We start from the raw sequence: 23,578 nt of genomic DNA on the forward strand, positions 1-23,578 counted from the left end.
TTCCATCCACTCTTAGGTCTGTGCACAAATGTTACCTTGCCCGAGGAGTTCTCCCATCTAAAACAGCAACTCCCCTGCATCACCAGCTCTTCCTGCTTCCTTGCTATTTTTTTCATTTTTCAATTCTGCACTCTTTAAATTAATCATATCCCATTGCATGTGATAGGCCTTTGATTACAAGGGGTAAGATTGTTTTGGTAGTAGGAACATGTGCTGCCAATCACAATGTAAAATGGTGGTGTCTTAGATTTTACTGCTGTGAACAGATACCATGAACAAGGCAACTCTCATAAGGATGACATTTAATTGGGGCTGGCTTACAGGGTCAGAGGTTCAGTCCATTATCATCAAGGTGGGAGCATGGCAGCATCCAGGCAGGCATGGTACAGGAGAAGCTGAGGGTTCTACATCTTTATCTGAAGGCTACTAGCAGAATACTGGCTTCCAGGCAGCTAGGAAGAGGGTCTTAATGCCCACACCTACAGTGTCACACCCACTCCAACAAGGCCACGCCCACGCCAACAAGGCCACGCCTACTCCAACAAGGTCACACCTTCTAATAGTGCCTCTCCCTGGGCTGAGCATATCCAAACCATCACAGGAGTTGTGTGCCTTGACTGGATGAAACACACTATTTCCTTCATTTTTATTTCTCACTCTTGCTAGAAAGCAGACTCCCGTGGGGTGTGGACTTTTGCATGCTTGACTCGCACGGGTTATTCAGAACATAGTAGATGCTTGGTAGATATTTATTGACTGATGTTAAGGGGCTAAAGAAAAGTGAATTTGAAACCCTCCTATGAGAACCACATCTATTGCAATTGCGGTGAGGGAAAGGCCTCAAGAGACAGGCCCCGTGTGCTGGAGCCACCGTTGCCCAGCCCAGGCCATGCTGCTGCAGCTCCCCTGTCGCCCCCCGCCCCAGCGTGCACTAGCAGTCTCAAAAGATTCAAAGTCCAAGATGGCAACACTCAAGGACCAGCTGATTATGAATCTTCTTAAGGAAGAACAGGCTCCCCAGAACAAGATTACAGTTGTTGGGGTTGGTGCTGTTGGCATGGTTTGTATCATCAGTGTCTTAACGAAGCGGATAAGCTTGCCCTTGTTGACATCATGGAAGACAAGCTAAAGGGAAAGATGATGAATCTTCAGCATGGCAGCCTCTTCCTTAAAACACCAAAAATTGTCTCCAGCAAAGAATATTGTGTAACTGCAAACTCCAAGCCGGTCATCATCACAGCGGGGCCTGTCAGCAAGAGGGAGAGAGCCGACTCAGTCTGGTCCAGCGAAACGTGAACATCTTCAAGTTTATCATTGGCAACATTGAGAAGTACAGCCCATACTGCAAGCTCCTTATTGTCTCAAATCCAGTGGATATTTGGCCTACGTGGCTTGGGAAATCAATGGCTTTCCCAAAAGCTGAGTTATTGGGAGTGGTTGCCATCTGGATTCAGCAGGGTTCCGTTACCTGATGGGAGAAAGGCTGGGGCTTCACTCGCTGAGCTGTCACGGCTAGGTCCTGGGAGAACATGGCGACGCTAGTGTGCCTGTGTGAAGTGGTGTGAATGTTGCCGGCGTCTCCCTGAAGTCTCTGAACCCAGAACTGGGCACTGATGCAGACGAGGAGCAGTGGAAGGAGGTTCACAGGCAGGTGGTGGACAGTGCGTACACGGTGATCAAGTTGAAAGGTTACACATCCTGGGCCATTGGCCTCTCTGTGGCAGACTTGGCCGAGAGCATAATGAAGAAGTTTAGGCAAGTGCATCCCATGTCCACCATGATTAAGGGTCTCTATGGAATCAATGATGGTGTCTTCCTCAGTGTCTCATGTATCCTGGCACAAAATGGAATCTCAGGTGTTGTGAAGGTGACACTGACTCCCGAGGAAGAGGCCCATCTGAAGAAGAGTGCAGACACCCTTTGGGGAATCCAGAAGGAGCTGCAGTTCTAAAGTCTTCCCAGTGTCCTAGCACTTCACTGTCCAGGCTGCAGCAGGGATTCTAGGCAGACCACACCCTTCTCGTCTGAGCTGTGGTTAGTACAATGGTGTTGAGGTGGTGTGAAGAAACATCTCAGTGCCCACAGCTCTGCCCTGCTGCCAAGTGGTACTTGTGTAGTGATAACCTGGTTAGTGTGACAGTCCCGCTGTCTCTGAGACACACTGCCAACTGTGCAGGCTTCGATTACCCTGTGAGCCTGCTGCATTGCTGCCCTGTGTACCCTCACCAAACATGCCTAGGCCAGTGAATTCCCAGTTAGTCATAACCTGGCTCCAGTGTGTATGTCCATTATGCATATCTTTGCATAAATGTTCTACAGGATATTTTATTGTTATATGTGTCAGTAGTGTGCATTGCAATATTATGTGAAATGTAAGACCTGCATATGGATGATGGAACCAATCACTCAAGTGTCATGCCGATGAAAACACCAAATAAACCTTGAACAGTGAAAAAGAGGAGAGGGAGAGAGAGAGAGAGAGAGAGAGAGAGAGAGAGAGAGAGAGAGAGAGAGAGAGAGAGAGAGAGACCTGGGACCTGGTATGTGAAAACTGGGAAGGATTAAATGGCCACATGCCACTCCAGTTAACACGGACCAGAGCATAACTTAGGGCAGAGCTGCTCATTCTCTGGTCTTTTCCACCCGCCCCGACTATGTCGTGCCCCACCAAACAGGTGTCTCCATTAACCAGTGTCCTGGTGTGCCATCTGCTGCCATGATAAATGCCAAGACCAAAAACAGTGTGGGAAGGAAAGGGTTATTTTCATCCTACAGCTTATAGTCTGTCAGGGAGGAAACACGAGACAGGAACATGGAGGCAGGAACTGAGGCAGAGGCCATGGAGGAACATGCTTACTGGCTGGCTCCCAGGCCTGATGTCCACATCCTTACTGTTGTGACTACACTCCAGGATCAATCCTTCTCCCCTAGAAACATGAAAATTTCCAATGAGCAGATTCCTTTTGAATACTCAGGAATCTGAAGCATGTCTTTATTTTTTGATATCAATATATTTGCATTAATCTTTGAGAGTTTCATGCCCTGTAGTTTGGCTGTATCCACTTTCTACTCCTCCCAGATCTACCCTGACCTCCCCCACCCCTTCCCAAATCCATGTTTTCTTTTTGTTTTGGGGGTTGTTGTTGTTTATTTGTTGTTTGGGGGATTTTATTTGTTTGGGTTTCAACTCCGCTAGCAAATCCTATTTATGGGTGTGAGTCAGCCATTGGAGCACAGTCAACCTACCAGGGGCCATGACCACATGGAAAACTCTCCTACCCCAGAAGCCATCAGCTGTCCATATGTCCTGCGCTGTGGTGGGTCTCTCAGCAGCCCTTCCTTCCTTCCTTCCGTGAAGCTTGCATCTGTATCAGCACTCGAGACATGGCAACCTCATATTTTCTTCTCCAAACCTTCCTGTGGTTTGTGTTTTCACTGGTAACGTTATTAAATCAATAGGCTCATAAGCGCCACAGCTTTTGCCTTAGGCCCCAAATTTAAAATTCAGTAAGAGAGAGAGTTGGAAATTTAGGGATAACTCTGCTTAGTTATTTGAAATCTCCCAGAGACTTCAAAACGTCGAGCATCAGTACTGCAATGCAGAGGAGAACGAAAACAGCCAGGTGTGGTGGTAGCATCAGTACTGCAATGCGGAGGAGAATGAAAACAGCCAGGTGTGGTGGTGCCTGCAATCCTGCAGAGTTTGTGGCCCAGCCGAGACTACATCATGAGATTCTGTCACAAGAAGTGTTAAAATGCCACAGTGTACAAAGGATCATAGATCATATTATATACCATAAACATGCATAATTATTATTAATAAAATTAAGTCAAAATTCAAAAACAGTAAAACTCCAGAATTGTGATTTTTGAATTAATCATGTGCTATAAGTAAAATTTCCTGGGATCTTTGAAGGAGAAAAAATTTTTTATTAATTAATTTATTTTTATTTCATGTGCATTGGCATTTTGCCTGCATGTAAGTCTGAGTGTGAGAGTGTCAAATCTTGGAGTTATAGACAGCTGTGAGCTGCCATGTGGTTGCTGGGTATTGAACTCAGGACCCCTGGGAGAGAAGCCAGTGCTCTTAACTGCTGTGTCATCTCTCCAGCCCTTGAAGGAGAATTTTTGATGTGCCTGAGATTAATTACTCTGCCATAAATGGTAGACCTTGTTATAATACCAACACTAGGGAGACAGAGGCAGGAGGATTGCCAGGAGCTCATGACCAGCCTGGGTTATACAGTGACTATAAAGTAAGGCTCAGACGAACAAATAAACAAAATGTAAAAGTAGATTGTTCCAATTTTAATTGAAGTATAAGTGTAAATGGTAGCTCTGTAATGAAGTGTGAAATTCAACTAACTAGTATTTGTCAGAATTTCAGTAAATGACAACCATCTTGTTTAAATCCTCAACTAATGTTCAGGCTCTTTACAGATAATTGAACTCCTTTGACCACATTATTTAAATTCCATTCAAAATGTGAAATTATTGGTCTCTTTTTCAACACTATCATTGACCTAGCAAACCTTATTGGTATTAAATAAATCATAAACATGATAAATTTGCATGCACGATTAACTTGGAGATCACTCTCTGCTGCAGTGCATGTGCCAACTCAGTAAAATTTCAACTTATACTCCAAGTCTAAATCCATTAACTACGACATGTTTTAACTAGTAATTAAAGACTGATTTGTAAACTATAATCGTCCAAATTGTAAATGTACAAAAATTACTAAATATAGACAGAATTCCTGGCACAGTCTATGTCAATACCATGAAAACTTTCATAGTCTTCAAAGGGTTTAAATGTGTTTTGTCACCAAGAAATGGCTATAAATCCTTTGTGTAAGGAGAGGGGCTTTGAGAGGGGCCCACCTAGGGAAGTTTTCAAATTGTTTTTCTAGTTTGCTAGAGCTTCATACAGACCAGGGATACAGGTCAAGCCAACAGAGATCTCACGGTTGAACAAAAGATCACTTAATCAAAGACCTTGAGTTAAGTTATCTTATTCCCTTAATTTCACTCTTGAAACCATGCTGTGTAGTAGATCTACTGCTGTTTCCACAGGAACATAGAGACCATGAGCTTGACCCCCATATGAGGAAAATGTGATTTTTTTTTCTGAGTCTCAGTCACCTTGTTTCGTATGATACTTTCCAGATTCATCTATTTTCTTTTAAGTTCCATTAGCTCATCTTTCTTTGCAGTGGAATGAAATGAAATTGCATTCTGAGCATGCACCACACTTTCCTTATCTGTTGATGGGTGTCTAGGCTGCTTCCATCCCCTGGCTGCTGTAAATGGACCAACAGTAATCACAATTGTGCAGGTATCTCTGTAGTTCGATAGAGAGTCCTTGGGCTTTTATTTCAAGGTGAGATAGAACTGAGCCATAGGGAAGTCCTAGGTCTGATTTTGTTGTTGTTGTTCTCTAAGAAAACTCTGTATGGATCCCAGAATGGCTGCACTAAGTTACACTCACACCCGCAGAGCATGGGCATGCGCCCTCCCCCATTTCCTTCCTCACTGGCCTTTCTTACCTCTTTCTAACAGCAGCCATTCGTTCTGTCTGGGGTGAGACGGAATCTCAAAGTCGTTTTAATTTTTATTTCTGTGATGGTTAAGAATGTTGAACACTTGTTGACATATATAGGCCATACATTTGGGGGTAGGGTGGGGGCTGTCAGATCTCCCTCTCCCTATCTCTGTGTGTGTGTCTCTGTGTATGTCTATGTGTCGTGTGTATGTGTGTGTATGTGTGTGTGCATGTGCAGGGTGGTGGTGGAGGGACATTTAATTTTTGCATTTTATTTAAACATTCTTATATTAATGTCCTTTCTGAAATAGAGCTTGCAAAGAATTTCCCTTCCCATCCTATAAGCTGATTGTTGATTCTGCTGAGAGTTTCTTTTGCTATGTAGAAACATTTAATATTTATTTATTTATTTATTTATTATTTATTTATTTTGAGTAGTGCATTTGTTGATACCTGGGGCTATTCCCTTGTTAGAATCTTGTTCAAAAAGTTCTTATCCAGATCTGTATTTTGAGGTGTATTCTCTATGTTTTTTTTTTCTTAGCAATTTCAGGATTTCTGACTTTAAATTGAGATTTCTGATCCATTTTGAATTTATTTTTGTGCACTGTGAGAGAAATGGATGTAATTTCAATCTCTACAGAGTCATCAAAATCACACCTAAAAACAAGACAGGATAGTCCTCCAGTGGTGCTGACAAAACTGGATAGCCGCCTGTTTAAATGTTTTCAATCAAACTCCTGTGTTCTTTGCATATATTTCTAAGTTTTTGAGCCATCCAAATCTTACACATAAGCGGAAAGATGCATTGATTTCTGGCTGTGTCTCAGGACTTGTCTACTTTTTCATAACTTCTCAAACAAATCTCACAAATATCCTTTTAAAATAAGGACATCCCCACCACCACCAATAACATTATAGACACGCATGACAGCGTGGCTGGTGCCGATGCATTCTGTAGCTGGATGGTCACGGCTGTCCTTTGGTGCTGAGGTGTCCAGTGGCCTCCCTCACAGCTGGACAGAAGTCCTTTCTATCTCTGTGATTGTGCAGGTTGCTGCACTCTCGGCTGTGACAAAGGCAACCTAAGGGGGGCTGAGTGTTTGTTTTGATTCACAGCCTAAGAAGAAGAGAGTCCTCAGGACAGGGTCCGCATGGCCGCGGGAGAACCAGGCAGCGAGTCACACTGGATCAAAGACAGGACGCAGAGAAGGATAATTAATGCTGGTGTTCAGCTTACTGTCTATTTCTTATTCCGTCCTGAACCCAGCCTGTGCGATGGGACCACCCACATTCAAAGTGAATCTTCTCTCCTCACTTAAACCTCTGGGGGATCACCTCACAAACATAGCCCAAGTCCCCTGGGTGGGATACTGAATCTCAAAGTTGACTATGAGATTAGCCATTACGATTATTATATCTTACTTGGACTTTCTATTTAAAACAATATGGAGGTGTTATGTTAATAATCGGTGCGTGTGGCTTTAGCACTGGGGGAGGGGAAGTTTCAAGTTTCCTGCTGTCTGTCTTTGTTTTCCCATCTTTCACCACTGTCTACACTTCAGCCCATACACTCCACCTCTGCCAGGACAATACCTTTCTTAAAACTCCCCACTGCCCTCCCTTGCTGACACTGCTAATTGGCCTTGTTCGCCTGGGACTACACCAGGGATGGTACTTCAAGGGTGGCATTCCTTTTGTTGTCCCCATTTCTGAGAACTTTGGGTCTATCTAATTTCCAGGACAGCCCTACAAGGAGCCATAATTATCCCTGTTTTGCAAATAAAAACATTAAGACTAAATGAGGTTATCAAACCAAGTCGTAGCGCTTCAGACCCAGAGAGTGAGATTTCTACTACACCAAGCTACTTCAACCATTTTTATTCTTTGTGTGTTAATTTTCATTCCCTCTCGTGAGGTATTAACAAGGATGCGCGCGATGAGTAAAACACTAACATCTTAACACTGTCTGCTTGTGTTCGGTCCGCTCCTAAGTTGCAATCACACAAGCATAGTGACTGCCAACTGCGCATGCGCTGTGGTTTATACTCTTAACGTCCACTCCTGTGTTTGCTAGGCCCCGGCATCGTCTCACAAGAGACAGCTATATTTGGGTCCTTTCAGCAAAATCTTGCTAGTGTATGCAATGGTGTCAGCATTTAGAAGCTGATTATGGGACGGATCCCTGGATACAGCAGTCTCTAAATGGTCCATCCTTTCATCACAGCTACGAACTTTGTCTCTGTAACTCCTTCCCTGGGTGTTTTGTTCCCAATTCTAAGAAGGTGCACAGTGTCCACACTTTGGTCTTCATTCTTCTTGAGTTTCATGCGTTTATCAAATTGTATCTTATATCTTGGGTATCCTAAGTTTTGGGCTAATATCCACTTATCAATGAATACATATTGTGTGAGTTCTTTTGTGATTGTGTTACTTCACTCAAGATGATGCCCTCCAGGTCCATCCATTTGGCTAGGAATTTCATAAATTCATTCTTTTTAATAGCTGAGTAGTACTCCATTGTGTAAATGTACCATAATTTCTGTATCCATTCCTCTGTTGAGGGACATCTGGGTTCTTTCCAGCTTCTGGCTATTATAAATAGGGCTGCTATGAACATAGTGGAACATGTGTCCTTTTTTCCGGTTGGGACATCTTCTGGATATATGCCCAGGAGAGGTATTGCTGGATCCTCCGGTAGTACTATGTCCAATTTTCTGAGGAACCGCCAGACTGATTTCCAGAGTGGTTGTACAAGCTTGCAATCCCACCAACAATGGAGGAGTGTTCCTCTTTCTCCACATCCTCGCCAGCATCTGCTGTCACCTGAATTTTTGATCTTAGCCATTCTGACTGGTGTGAGGTGGAATCTCAGGGTTGTTTTGATTTGCATTTCCCTGATGATTAAGGATGTTGAACATTTTTTCAGGTGTTTCTCTGCCATTCGGTATTCCTCAGGTGAGAATTCTTTGTTCAGTTCTGAGCCCCATTTTTAATGGGGTTATTTGACTTTCTGGAGTCCACCTTCTTGAGTTCTTTATATATATTGGATATTAGTCCCTTATCTGATTTAGGATAGGTGAAGATCCTTTCCCAATCTGTTGGTGGTTTTTTTGTCTTATTGATGGTGTCTTTAGCCTTGCAGAAGCTTTGTAGTTTCATGAGGTCCCACTTGTCAATTCTCGATCTTACAGCACAAGCCATTACTGTTCTATTCAGGAATTTTTCCCCTGTGCCCATATCTTCAAGGCTTTTCCCCACTTTCTCCTCTATAAGTTTCAGTGTCTCTGGTTTTATGTGAAGTTCCTTGATCCACTTAGACTTGACCTTAGTACAAGGAGATAGGAATGGATCGATTCACATTCTTCTACATGTTAACAACCAGTTGTGCCAGCACCATTTGTTGAAAATGCTGTCTTTCTTCCACTGGATGTTTTTAGCTCCCTTGTCGAAGATCAAGTGACCATAGGTGTGTGGGTTCATTTCTGGGTCTTCAATTCTATTCCATTGGTCTATTTGTCTGTCACTATACCAGTACCATGCAGTTTTTATCACAATTGCTCTGTAGTAGAGCTTTAGGTCTGGCATGGTGATTCCACCAGAGGTTCTTTTATCCTTGAGAAGAGTTTTTGCTATCCTAGGTTTTTTGTTATTCCAGATGAATTTGCAGATTGCACTTTCTAATTCGTTGAAGAATTGATTTGGAATTTTGATGGGGATTGCATTGAATCTGTAGATTGCTTTTGGCAAGATAGCCATTTTTACAATGTTGATCCTGCCAATCCATGAGCATGGGAGATCTTTCCATCTTCTGAGATCTTCTATAATTTCTTTCTTCAGAGACTTGAAATTTTTATTATACAGATCTTTCACTTCCTTAGTTAGAGTCACGCCAAGATATTTTATATTATTTGTGACTATTGAGAAGGGTGTTGTTTCCCTAATTTCTTTCTCAGCCTGTTTATTCTTTGTGTAGAGAAAGGCCATTGATTTGTTTGAGTTAATTTTATATCCAGCTACTTCACCGAAGCTGTTTATCAGGCTTAGGAGTTCTCTGGTGGAATTTTTAGGGTCACTTATATATACTATCATATCATCTGCAAAAAGTGACGTTAAGATTGCTAAACACGGTATGGATGTTCGTTGCCCTCCTTTGCTGTGACAAACACGTGACGGGAAGCTACTTATGGAAGGAACGGGCTGAATTCTCTCATCCTTCCAGGTTACAGGACATCATAGAGGTTTATTTCTTGCTGGTTTATTCCCAGACACATGATTTAGTGGCTTTCTTTTTTTTTTTTTTTTTTTTTTGGTTTTTCGAGACAGGGTTTCTCTGTGTAGCCCTGGCTGTCCTGGCACTCACTTTGTAGACCAGGCTGGCCTCGAACTCAGAAATCCGCCTGCCTCTGCCTCCCTTTTGTGGCTTTCTTATGCAGCCCGTTACCACCTCCCTAGGTAATGGTTGGGACGGGTCCACCTATGTCAATTATCAGTGAGGCAGTCCCCCCACAGACATGCGCACAAGCCAATCTAGTATGGAAAATTCCTGAACCGAGACTCTCCGAAGTTAAAGGATTAGGACAACCTGTCTCTTAAATTAAGTGAACAGAGGAAAAGGAGACCTAAATGAGACTGAGATCAAATCACCATTAACCATCAAAATCTGAACGAAGAGCCCAAGCGCGGTATTGAATCGAGTCAACACAGCAGAGGAAGTGGATCCACCTTACACCCAGAAAGACCACACCCTCAAATAGCCTTGCTCCTTGTTCCCAGGTTTCCAAATGAAGGACCTGAGTTATTTGCTTTCCGTGATGGGGTGAGTCAGCAAAGGGGCTCACCCAAATCCTTGCTTCTCAAATGTTTTCTAACAAAATAAATTTTAAAGTTGATATTTAGTTATGGCCAAACACATTCGTAGGGCGGCAATAACAACCAATAGGTTTTTTGCCACCCAGATTTTTAAAAATAGCTTCTCTGCACATTACTCTTTTAAACATTCACGGATTACTAAATATATTCTCTTACTGAAATGTCATGTGCCAAGATTCATCCCACAGACATATTTTTATGAGCAAGCTACATATTCTTGAAAAATTACAGTACACAATGAATGCCTAGGGCCCCAAAGCCAGACTCCAATTCGATCTTCCAGATGAGGGGCTATAAGAGGCAGCTGCTTTTTTCCAACAGAAAAAATACTCATAAAATCTCAGAGCTGAAAACACCCTTCAAAAACATGTATCAAACCATCCAGTCCCAGAGGAAGAAAAAAATATGAACCAGAATTACATCCCATGTTTACACAATTCCACTCTGTTTATTGTATTTATAGATAAAAATATCCCATCATATATTTTATTCATGCAAATGGTGTAAGTGTTCATGTTTATTCAGTGGCAAACACTCAAAGCTTCTGACAGGATTGTGAGCTTTAGTCCCTGTGGGTTTGAGGATTATCAACAAAATCATGCCTGTGAATTGCCACTGAGGCTAAGAGAGATGGCATCCCAGTCAAACACCAGACACCTAGAGAGAGTTGTAAGGTATTCTGCGCTAGGCAATGTGGCCGGATCCAACTCAGAGACTACAGAGGAGCTCTGAAGTGTCCAATCTGCATCTGAACTTGCGAGGCGGCTTTTGAGGCAGCGTTGCCTTTGAGGTCCTGTGGTTCCTATTACACGCACGCATCGTCTGCTCCCTTAGTGCACTTCTGTTGAGACTGGCTTTTACCACACTGCGTTTTGAAATCAGTAAAACGAAGTTAATTAGGATCCAAAAGCTTCTACCATGGTGTGCCTGCTAGTTTTTTTTATCAACTTGACACAAGCTAAAGTCATCTGAGAGGAGTGTCTGTCTCAGTTAGGGTTTTACTGCTGTGAGCAGACACCATAACCAAGGCGACTCTTATTAGGAGAACATTTAATCGGGACTGGTTTACAGGTTCGGAGGTTCAGTCCATTACCATCAAGGTGGGAGCATGGCAGCATCCAGGCAGGCATGATGCAGGGGGAGCTGAGAGTTCTACATCTTCAGGGAAGGCTGCTAGGAAAAGACTGACTCCCACACTGGGCAGGGCTTCAAAGCCCACCCCCACCACAGTGACACACTTCCTCCAACAAGGCCACACCTCCAAATAGTGCCACTCCCTGGGCCAAGCATATTCAAACCACCACAAGGAGGAACCTCAGTGGTGCCACCCCTGCGCTGGGCTGGTGGTCCTGGATTCTGTAAGCAAGCAGACTGAGCAAGCCTGGGGAGCAAGCTAGTAAGCAGCATTCCTCCATGGCCTCTGCATCCGCTCCTGCCTCCAGGTTCCTGCCTTGTTTGAATTCCTGACTTCCTTTGATGATGAACTGTAAGATGGAAGTGGAAGTCAGATTAACCCTTTCCTCCCCGCATTGCTTTGGTCATGGTGTTTCATCAGAGCAGTAGTAACCCTAACTAAGACATAAAGTAATATTTTCCCTTATATATATATATAACATTATATATATTCTCACTCAATGTTTGTCTCCCAAAGTCTGGCTTATTTCACTTTTCACAATCTTCAGTTGTATCCATTTTCAGCAAACGCACTGTCGAGTTGTTTTGAGGGTTATATAAAGTTGCACTGTGCGTATGGGTGCCATCTTCTCTATTCTTTCATCTGATGGATATCTAGGCTGGCTCCAGTCTGTGAGTTTTGCAGATGCTGTAGCAATAACCGTGAATGGGCACATGGTTCTGTAGCGTGTCGGCCTAGGGATCTGCGCTATGTGCTCCATGTGCGGCTGGTCATGTGACAGTCTATTTTCAGTATTGTGAGGAACCTCCATACTGAACCCCGTAGTGGTTGCGGCAGTTTCTTCTCCCACCAACAGTAGATATTGGTTCCTCTTTCCCCACATCCTCATCAGCGTTTGTTGCTGCCCGCCCAGAGTGACCGTCACAAAGCAAACTGGGGCCTGGGAAAAGGCTTGGCTGGTAAAATGTAGCAAGCCGAGGACCTGAGTTCACTTCCCAGAACCTACACAGAAAAGCTGGTGTGACAGTGTGGAGTGAGGAGCCCCTCCTGGCTCACTGTCCAGCCAGCCCAGCTTAACCCAGCAAGCTCCAGGCCAGTGAGGACAGATACATCTAAGGTTGACCCCTAGCCTCCCCAGGCACACACACACACACACACACACACACACACACACACACACACACACATGTTCACAGACTCACGAATGAAACAAAGAACAAATTTTCACCATTTATTCACATCCGAGGATAAAAATAGGCATGCGATAAACTCGCAGGCTCAGCAGCTGACAGCTGAGCCACGTCATGCGGTTTCTGTCCCTGTTTGCATTTCTGCTTACGATGACACCAGACTCTGTTACACAAGCCGCATTTCCCAGGGTTTGAATAGAGGAGAGCGGTGGGGGCATTGAATCACGGGCTTCAGCTGCGTGTATAGATTTAGAGCCCACGAGGAGACGGCTGGGTGACAGCTCCTCTTCCTGGAGCAGAAGCCTGCATTGTGCGAGTCTGTCCACATCCTTTCTGATGGGCCTCACCATCAGCAGACTATGAGGTTATTCCCCTGATAACATTTTGCCCAACACCATTATATTTCTTGGTGAACAAAATAATAAACTATAGTCAAATATCAAAAGGAGTAACCTGCAGCCGGGTGCAGAGGCTTGTACCTTTAATCCCAGCACCATGGACGCAGAGGCAAAAGGGGAAGAAAGGACCGTGGAGGAAGTGAAAGTACTGGGCAGGCAGGAAGATTGTTACCTGCAAACACACCTTCCTTCCTGAAATGCTTTTTCAGCTAGATATTTTCATGAAGAAATGTACTTAGGGCTCACGGTTTGGGTAGGTCTAAAGTGTTTAACCTTACGTCATGATGATGATGGTGGTGGTGGTGGTGATGATGATGATGTAACCACCACTTTAGCTGCTCTCCCTCTCTGTTTTTTGGTTTTGTTTGAGACAGGCTTTTACTATGTAACCAGAAATACTTTAAACTCAAGAGTCACCTACCTTAGTCTCCCAAGTACTTATAGGCCTTTGCTACCAGATCTGACTTTTGCTAGTAAAAGCTCTCTTTTAAATCCATAAAGCATAAAGTTTGAGAAACCGTCACCTTTTCAAATTTTTTCCATTTATTGTTTCAGGTTAACACAAAGCAGAGAGGCCTCACTGAGGAGTTTCACATACAGACACACACAGACACATGCACACACAGACACACACATGTACATGCACGTGTGCATGTGCACACACACATACACACATACACACATACACACATACATACATATGCACATATACACACATGTGCACAGACACACACTCACACATGCACATACATGTACACACAGACACACGTGTGCACACACAGGCACATGCACATGAACAGACAGACACACACTTGTATACACATACATACTTACATGCACATATACACACATGTGCACAGACACACACTCACACATGCACATACATGTACATACATGTACACACAGACACGTGTGCACACACAGGCACATGCACATGGACAGACACACACTTGTACACACATACATACTTACATGCACATGCACAGACACACACTCACACGTGCATATGTACACATGAGCTCACACACACAGACACACACACACACACACACCATCCTGCCCTTACCTCTGCTTCACCGAACCCCCTCCTCTGTGCCATGATGGTGCCAATCCCCTTCCTATCCCCGTATAGACCCATTTTTGCTTTTATGTCACATGTCTCATCCTGCTTCTTTTTCTCCCACTCAAGATTCCCCCCTCCATCTCAGTCCCCTTTCTACTTAAGACATACCCAAGTGCACAAACCTCAATTCCACATAGGTGAGAAATATGCATAATTTTCCCAAGAAAATATCCTAAGTATTCTTAAGTATTTTGTATTCATATTTGTGTACTTAGTGGGAGACTTTTTATTTTTTAAAACAATTTTTATTAGATATTTTCTTCATTTACATTTTAAATGCTATCCTGAGAGTCCCCTATACCCTCCCCCCCTGCCCTGCTCCCCAACCCACCCACTCCTGCTTCCTGGCCCTGGCATTCCCCTGTACTGGGGCATATAATCTTTGCAAGACCAAGGGCCTCTCCTCCCATTGATGGCCGATTAGGCCATCTTCTGCTACATATGCAACTAGAGACACGAGCTCTGGGGGTACTGGTTAGTTCATATTGTTGTTCCTCCAATAGGGTTGCAGACCCCTTAAGCTCCTTGGGTACTTTCTCTAGCTCTTCCACTGGGGGCCCTGTGTTCCATCCAATAGATGACTCTGAGATTTTGCTGACAGGACCCTGATATAGCTGTCTCTTGTGAGGCTATGCCAGTGCCTGGCAAATACAGACGTGAATGCTCACAGCTTTTTTAATTTTTAAAAATTACGTTTATTCTTGTAGATTTGCAATTTGTCCATATCCATCATATTACAGTGTGAATATATTTATAATTGTGAGAAGGTACACATGTGTGTGCTTGTGTGTGTGTGTGTATGTGTGTGCGCGAGTGTATGCCATGGTGGAGCCCAGGGGCTAACTCTCAGATGATCTCTCTTTCCACCACGTGGGTTCCAGGGATTGAACTTAGGTCATTGGCAGCCAGTGTCTTTGCCTGCTATTGTATATAAACTTGGTGCTTTTAATCTTGTGTATATGAGGACACAATGAATTCTCTTAATTCATTCTCACAAGATTATATAAATTAATTCCAAGTGAAGGCTTCTTCCTGGAAAAAATGGTCTTGTGAGGCTGTGACATGGCTCCCTCGGCAAAGACACTAAGCTAGCCAAGCAAGCCAGGCAACCTGAGTTCAGTACTCAGAACCCACACAAAGCGGACGCAGAGAGAACAGACTCACACTGTGATCCTCTGACCTCCACCATGCCTACACATATCACATGCGCACAATGACAACTGACGAACTAAATCTATAATTTAAAATCTCCTAGTTGTAATTAAAAACCATTAAAGGTTATTTTTTGCTTGATGCTAGAGATCCCAGTTGATGGAGCAACTCTATGAAGATCAATGCTGTGGTATAACCTTTAAAATATCGTCTTCTAGTGGGGCTGCCTTATAAAACAATGCTGGCAGTACAGGCTGCCTTTCTGGCTTGTTAGCATAAAAGCCTAGTCAACAGCGGCCTCGTGCAGGGAGGGCACTTTGGAAGAGCTCAGCAATGCGAAGCCTTGCTCCTGCTAAGCACACGGAGTGGCTGAGGCCCCACTTCTGTTGCTTCCGGATTCGTGCTCCTGTCTGCACAATGGAATTATCAGTCGGTTAAAAATGTCTGCGCTCCCGAGATGAAAGGACTGTGAAGTGCTATTCTCATCAGTTCTTTGAGGCACAGCAGAACCGCACCACACAGGAAGCCTTCGCTGCCCATCCCCCTGGCCTCCTGTCTGAGGTTCCCAGGGCAAAGGCCTGGCTAGAAGCCATGGCACTCTGCTCAGCTTTGCGAGCCGGAGGGATGGAGCGAGCTGGCCCAGAATATCGCAAAGATGTTCTGACCATTCCACTGCCCATTCCACTGGATTCTAGAAAACGAAGTATGGGGGAGGGGACGAACTGGCTTTGTGGGCTCTGTAAATTCCAGTGTTCTCTCTCTGAAGTTCAGTCCTTAAAGCGCAGTTTGAGGGATCCAGGTGTGTTTACATTACAGCTGCCACCGGCTGGGATTTTATCTCCAAGCGATGTTTCTTCATGAATTGAGGCATGGCAAATGAATAGTACCCAAAAGTGCCAGGCGGTGGTGGTGCGTGTCTTTAAGCCCAGCACTCCAGTTTTTCATGAAATGTTAAATGTATTTAAAAAAAAAAAAAAAAAACACTGGAGAAAGGAGATATCTAAGATCCAGAGGAGTTGTGCATCTCACAGGAGGCTGACAAGGGAGTTTGCCCGCGGTGAGTCACTCAGCAGCTTGATGCAGAGTCCCGAAGAGCATTACACCGATGATGACGTTCTCTTCCCGCCTCTGAAATGCCCCGCTGGAGGCCCCCTCCCCCCGGGCTGCTCCTGCTCTCTTCCTCTTTCCCCGTGGAGAAAACAGCCGTCAGGCAACGTGGGTTCCGGTGCAATGTCGAGGGCCGATTTCCCTGCACTTCTGGGGGCTTAGAACTTACTTCCTCTCTAGGTGAACTTCTTCATTCAGTCCGATTTCATCCTTTCCAGACTTTTCCATGGCCTTTATCTCTATCTGTCCTTCACCCCTAAGGTTTTCATCTCCTCCCTGCAAGGCCACTCTTCCTTCACTCTGCACGCCCCATCTTCCCCAACCCCGTTTTAATGCCCTACTCTTTGTCACTGTGATGGAGCCTTGGGTGCCCACTTGATAGGCTCTGGAGTCACTTGCTGAGATGAGCCTATGAACGAGCCTGTTGGAGAGTCTTAAATACATTAACTGACGCATAGGACTCATCTTCGTTGTGCACAGGACCATTCCCTGGGCCGGGGATCCTGGACTACGTGAACGGAGAAGCAAGCTAAACTCTAGTGGATTCTTTCACCTCTGTTTATTGTGGAAGTGACGGGGCCAGCTTCTCCCCTGCCGCTACCACATCTTCCCCCAGGATGGAACGGCAAACCCACACCAACCCATCCTCCTTGAAGCTGCTTCTCTCCAGGTGTTTTATCACAGGAGGGAGAAAGTGGCTAAGATGTTATCAAACCTTCATTTTGTTTTGATCTGTTTTGAATGGGATAAGGTCTTGCTACTTAGCCAAGGCTAGACTTGAACTTCCTAGTTTGCCAAAACTGACCTGACTTCCTGTTTGTTTCCTATCCACCTCTGAGCGGCATGCACCACCACGCCATGCTTTAGATCTCGCTCAGCCATCTTTTTGTCTCAGCTCTCTTTTGAAGGATTTATTTATTCCGTTTTGTTAATTGTCTGGAGTTACACATCCTGGCTTCCTGTCCTGCCTGAAAGTGAAACGAAGCTTGCCCTCTTAGAACTTCCTCCTCTAGACTGATGGGATTCCGAGTTGCAGGAGCAGAGCGCCTGGGAGCCCAGAACTTTTTTCCTTTCTCTTCAAATATTTAATCGGTGAAGAAAGCCCAGACCTGCTTGGGCTTTCACAGTGATCCCTACTGTGAATAATCTAGAGTTGTGCCCTCAGGCTAGGAACCCAACTGTGATGACTAAATACACTACCGAACAGGATTAAGAATGCCTAGGGATTAGAGAGACACGCCTTTGGGTGTGTTCACAGGGGTGTTTATAGAGAGGGTTGGTTAACTTATGTGGGCAAGGAATGCCCTGAATGTGGAGGGCACATGTCTACGGGCTGGGGTCCCAGACAGAATTACAAAGGGAAACCATCCTCTTCCTCCCCTCCCCCTCCTCCTTCCTTTCTCTTCCCCCATTTGCTTTCTGATTTGTTGAGGTGGGAACAAGCAAACACATCCCATATTCCTGCTGCCACCACTGTGACTTCTGTGCCATCATAGACTGTATCCCCTCTAACTGTAAGCCACTCCCCCCAAAGCATCAAAACAACAACAAAAACAAACAAACAAGCAAGCAAACAAACAAAAAACAGCTACAACTCTGCCTTGCGCGCTGCCACCATCCTGTGACAGCACCTGGCACATAGAGTATGTGACAAATTTCTCACTAGAGACCCTCAAGTTCCCTTACTTCCTGCCTGGCTCTTTGCAACCTTTAAAATCACTACTACAATCCAGTGCTGTGGCAGTAGATTCCTATACTCACAGCACCAGGAAGGCTGAGGCAGGGGGACCACTCAGAGTATGTCATCATCTCGGACTACAGGGTGAAACCATATCACACAAAGCAGAGCAAACCAAAAGCCCACTCACTACTCCACACCCAGCTCGTGAGCCCCAGGCACTGACCAGTCTGGCTTCTTCCGTTTGTTTAGTCGTCGTCATTGTTGGTTTGGATTTTTAAAATTGCATGCATTGATTGATTAAGTGGCTCATCAATTGACTGTGTGAGCATGCTCACGCCACAGTTTTCATATGGAGGTCAAGGGACAACTTGTAAGAGTCAGTTCTCTCCTTCACCTGTGTGGGCTCTGGGGATTGAGCTCCAGTTGTCAGGTTTGGCAGCAAGCACCCTTATGTACTGAGCCATCTCCAAACCCCTTGATTTTGTTATTAATTTAATGGGATGTTGTTGTTGTTGTTCATTTGTTTTGAGACAAGGTCTCACTATGTAGCCTCAGGTGGCCTGGAACGCATAGAGAAGCACCTATCGCTGCTTTCTGAGAGCTGAGATCAAAGGTATTCACTGCCACCCTAGGCTTCATTTATTTTTTTAACACAGGGTCTTGCTATGAAGCCCTGGCTAGAATGAAATTCACCAAATAAACCAGGCTGACTTCGGGCCCCTGCCTCTGCCTGCTGCATGCACTCCAGGTGTGCACACACTGGCCCTACTCCAGGTGTGCACACACCACTGGCCAGACTTAGCTCTCAGCTCTGTGTGTGTGCTCCACAGAGGGGCTCACAGAGCTCTTCTGTGTGGCTTTTTCTCAATATTGCATTTGCACCAGATGTCTGGTTGCCAGGGTGTTCTCCAGAGTTTTTGCAGAAGCTGAGCAAGTCTTCTTAGGACCCAGAGCTGCCTGAGAATGATTAGGGATAAGGCTTGAAAGAACTGACCCTTGGGGGGTTTCAATTAGAGCTGCAGATTGCCTTGCCAAGTTTCAAATCAACCCTTATGCCAATGAAACTGTCTTGCTGGGCTCAACTGCAAGAAGCATCTCACCCTTGTCTGTAGCCCCACTCTCGTCTTGTGCAGCACTGACTACAGTAAGCTTGCTGTACAGGCTAGGTGGGGCCTGCTCAACCAGCCGAGTTCTACTCAAGATTCCAGTCTGAGCACTTTCTCTTGACGGCCACTTGACCGTCAACGGGGTTTTTGGGGAGGGGGGGGCATTATAATTGTCAGAACTAGGGATTCTAGCATATTTGTCACACGTCTTCACCTTCAGAAAGTAGAAAGCAGGCAAAGGAGTGCACACCTGCAGTCTTGGCATGTGAGGAGCTGAGGCAGAAAGATTTGTGAATTTCAGGCTAGCCTGTGCTATAGAGTAAGTCTACAAAACAAAAAAAGGGAGGCTTGATTTGAACTTCCTCCGAACTCATGTAATTATAGAAAACTTGAAATGCCCTGATGTACTACTGTACTCTCTGAGCTTCAGTTAGAACTGTGTTTACAGACTCCCTCAAGAGATGGTCTCTGTTGACTTTTGATACCATTTCAGACAGCACAAGGGCCCCCAGTAATCTATGTTTCTATTTAATGGCTCAGGGCGGCTGTCAGAACAATCTCACTCAAACATTCCTTCCTCTGTTTCCCCATCCCTTCTTCCCTTCCCTTCCCTTCCCTTCCCTTCCCTTCCCTTCCCTTCCCTTCCCTTCCCTTCCCTTCCCTTCCCTTCCCTTCCCTTCCCTTCCCTTCCCTTCCCTTCCCTTCCCTTCCCTTCCCTTCCCTTCCCTTCCCTTCCCTTCCCTTCCCTTCCCTTCCCTTCCCTTCCCTTCCCTTCCCTTCCCTTCCCTTCCCTTCCCTTCCCTTCCCTTCCCTTCCCTTCCCTTCCCTTCCCTTCCCTTCCCTTCCCTTCCCTTCCCTTCCCTTCCCTTCCCTTCCCTTCCCTTCCCTTCCCTTCCCTTCCCTTCCCTTCCCTTCCCTTCCCTTCCCTTCCCTTCCCTTCCCTTCCCTTCCCTTCCCTTCCCTTCCCTTCCCTTCCCTTCCCTTCCCTTCCCTTCCCTTCCCTTCCCTTCCCTTCCCTTCCCTTCCCTTCCCTTCCCTTCCCTTCCCTTCCCTTCCCTTCCCTTCCCTTCCCTTCCCTTCCCTTCCCTTCCCTTCCCTTCCCTTCCCTTCCCTTCCCTTCCCTTCCCTTCCCTTCCCTTCCCTTCCCTTCCCTTCCCTTCCCTTCCCTTCCTTTCCTTTCCCTTCCCTTCCCTTCCCTTCCCTTGTTTGCTTAGTTTACATGTCTGTGAATGTGGATGGATTCATGCCACAGCACACATGCTGAGGTCATGGGCAATTTGCCTGTATCTCTTCTCCCTTTCTAGCCTGTAGGTCCCTGGGCCTGAACTCAGGTCATAGAGTTAGGTGGCAGGGGCCTTACCTACTGAGACAGCCATAAAGCAACATGTCTTTCTTTCCCTCTTTGATAGAGCTTTGGAACTACTGGGCTACTTTGCATAATCACCTTGGGAAGTTTTTTTTTGTTCAAGAAATTTTAAGTTTTAGGAAATAGCTATTAATGTGTATTTTCCTGTATGCTAGGGCATTCCTGCATATCAAAGCTGTTTACGTTGATAATTTTCTTGGATATGCATCGTGTCTAAACTTGAAGCACAAATATCTGAGTTTGAATTAGGGTTTCCATTCCTCCTATTTGGTCTCCCAGGTGTGTGACTAATCTCACAAGTTTCCATGGTATCCAGAAAACACCTGAGGAGAGTGTTGAACAGGAGAAGTCGGCTTGGCTCATGCATCACGTGATTTGGAGCCCTTGGCAAGCTGCCCTCCTAACTCTAGGTCCGAGGCAAGGTTCAACTACATGGTGGGGGGGGGAGGGGGTAGGGAGGCTCACCTCCTTCCTAGTAGGCAGGAACGAATGAGACAGAAGAAAAGTCAAGAAACCATTCACTTCCTCCAGTCAGGTACCCTCTTGCCCATATCCAACAAGTCCCAATAATTCATTCAGGTAGGAATCCTTTAATAGATTCATCCATTGATCGGAACAGCACCAGCCCAATCTGGGCACTTCCCCAAAGAGCCACCATATAGGGGCTGAGTTCAACACAGACAGCTTTTGGAGGGTACACTGTAGCTGAACCATAACAGAAGCATCTTCAGATTCTACTGATTTGTTCTGGAAAGTAGGAACAGAAAATGTATCTTAGGGGCCTGGCTGCCAGAAGTCTGACCATGCTCCACTGACTATATGGATAACACAAATTAGACTCTTTTTTCCTTTTCTTTTTTTAAAATATTTTTATGTGCAGGAGGCCACAAAGTGTGAGGGGAATAGGACAGGACCTAGGAGGACTGGGAAGTCAGAGTAATCAGGGTACATTGTGTAAAATTCCCTAATAATCAATATGAAAATTTAACATAAATAGTATGTTTAAATGTTTCTTAAGACATTTTGGGCAGTGTGAAATAATATGTATCTATAGAGCACAGTTGCTGGATTTTTGAAATATAAACTCATTTCTATGGTAGTTTTCTAAAAGTCCTTCTCAGGCTTACAAGCTTAGTCAGGATCCGTGACTACTCTGCTCTCAGAGAAGCACAGGAAATGATACTGTGCACAAACCTTCTCCTGGGCAAAGATTCCAGCCGCTTATTGGTCTCTTATCCCCTCTGTCTGCAAACGCACAGCCTGGAGGTAAGAATGTAGCAAACGTAAGTGGGCTTCAATAACGGTGTAACTGAACGGTTTAGAATTCCACACTTTAAGAAATTCTCCACTCAGTGTATATGCCTAGGAAGCCAGGGCAGGAAAACGAACCCAGAGACCAGTAAAACCCACGAGCTAAGAACACATCAGACTGAGGAACACGAGGAACCGGCCACAGCAAGGTTCTTCCTCCCGTGACCAAGCTGAAACATTTGAAAATCTCAAGCCAATTATGTGAACTCTGGGCACTGTTAGGAGGATGGCTTTGGCTGTGTGGGTGCTGGAAAGAATATCTCTTTTCTTCCCAAGGGCGCCCAGAACGAGTTCTCACGGATGCCTGAAATACTTGGTGTGCTACTCTTTAAAGTCCTGTCAGGAGGTTGTGCCCTAGACAACCGCCCTCACACTCTGTGCTTTAACAACAGCCATTGTCCTCCTCTGAGTGTGCCTCCCTAGTGTTTGCTCTTGGGTGCTTGTAGCGAGTCCATAGTCCCTTTTAAGTTTCTGGTTAGTCATGTCATTCAAAAATTTCCCCTTTACATGCAAACGTGCCATAAAGAGGTCTAAGAAGAGAAAACGTTAAGCTGGCCTTGGGAACTTGCATCTGTATTCTTCCTGCCTGCTGATGTTCACCTGTATTCCCACTGTGGGAAGGAGCAGGCACTTGCGTCTCTGTGCTCGTTCACTAACTAGCTAGCCCAGCCAAGCAGGCAAGCCCTGGTCCCCAAAGAGAGGCCAACTGTTGAGGAAGATGCCAATGGTTGACCTCTCTCTCTCTCTCTCTCTCTCTCTCTCTCTCTCTCTCTCTCTCACACACACACACACACACACACACACACACTCACAAACTCAGAATTTAGATTTGGACTTTCTACACCTTCAGGCTAGATGCGTGGGGTGACCAGAATCCCACACCAGACTGTTTTAGGGGAGACAGAGGCTGTTCATGACATGTGAATCACACAAGATCATCTAGACTCAATAGCAGAAACTGGCTTGCCCACAAGACTTGGCTGTTCAGCCTGGGGCAACCCAACCCTCAAGGACTGGAGGCTCCATCCCGGAAATGCTCTTACCAGCTGTGCTGGCTAATATTATGTTAACTTGAGACAAGCTAGAGTCATATGAAAGGAAGGAACCTCAGTTGAGAACATGCCTCCATGAGATCCAGCTGTAAGGCATTTTTAAAATTAGTAATCAATGGGTGAGGGCCCAGCCCACTGAATAAACCCTTTCCTCCCCAACTTGCTTTTTTTGGTCACAGTGTATTGTCACAGCAACAGAGACCCAAACCAAGACACTGACCAAGGAGGCAAGAATATGTGTACAGTTAAAGTAGGTGAGTGACCCACAGATTTAAACGACAGATGAAGTTTAGGTTCCTGGAGTTTTCCTGTAAGGGAAGGTTCTGATGCAAACCCTGTTCCCCAATTGATCCTTGATTTGTCAATAAAGGCCGAGGGCCAATTGCTGGGCAGAGGGTATTTCTGAAACCCAGGAGGAAAAGGTAGGTGTGAGAAAGGAGAGTTTGGGGTGTTTTTTGTTTTTGTTTTTTGTTTTTTTTTTTTTCTGCCATGCTTTGGAGGAAGAAGCACACAACAATCACGTAAGCCTCAGGGAAAGCTA

At 45.2% G+C, this 23,578-nt stretch overlaps 1 pseudogene; it reads left to right on the forward strand.

Annotated features, from left to right (window-relative positions):
* Window positions 1-961: 961 nt before the first annotated feature.
* On the forward strand, window positions 962-2,006 carry LOC110296680 (L-lactate dehydrogenase A chain pseudogene; annotated as a pseudogene).
* The last annotated feature ends 21,572 nt before the right edge of the window (window positions 2,007-23,578 follow it).

The sequence above is a fragment of the Mus caroli genome, unplaced genomic scaffold (assembly GCF_978045245.1).
Source record: "Mus caroli unplaced genomic scaffold, Mus_caroli_1 scaffold_7, whole genome shotgun sequence".
Taxonomy (NCBI): domain Eukaryota; kingdom Metazoa; phylum Chordata; class Mammalia; order Rodentia; family Muridae; genus Mus; species Mus caroli.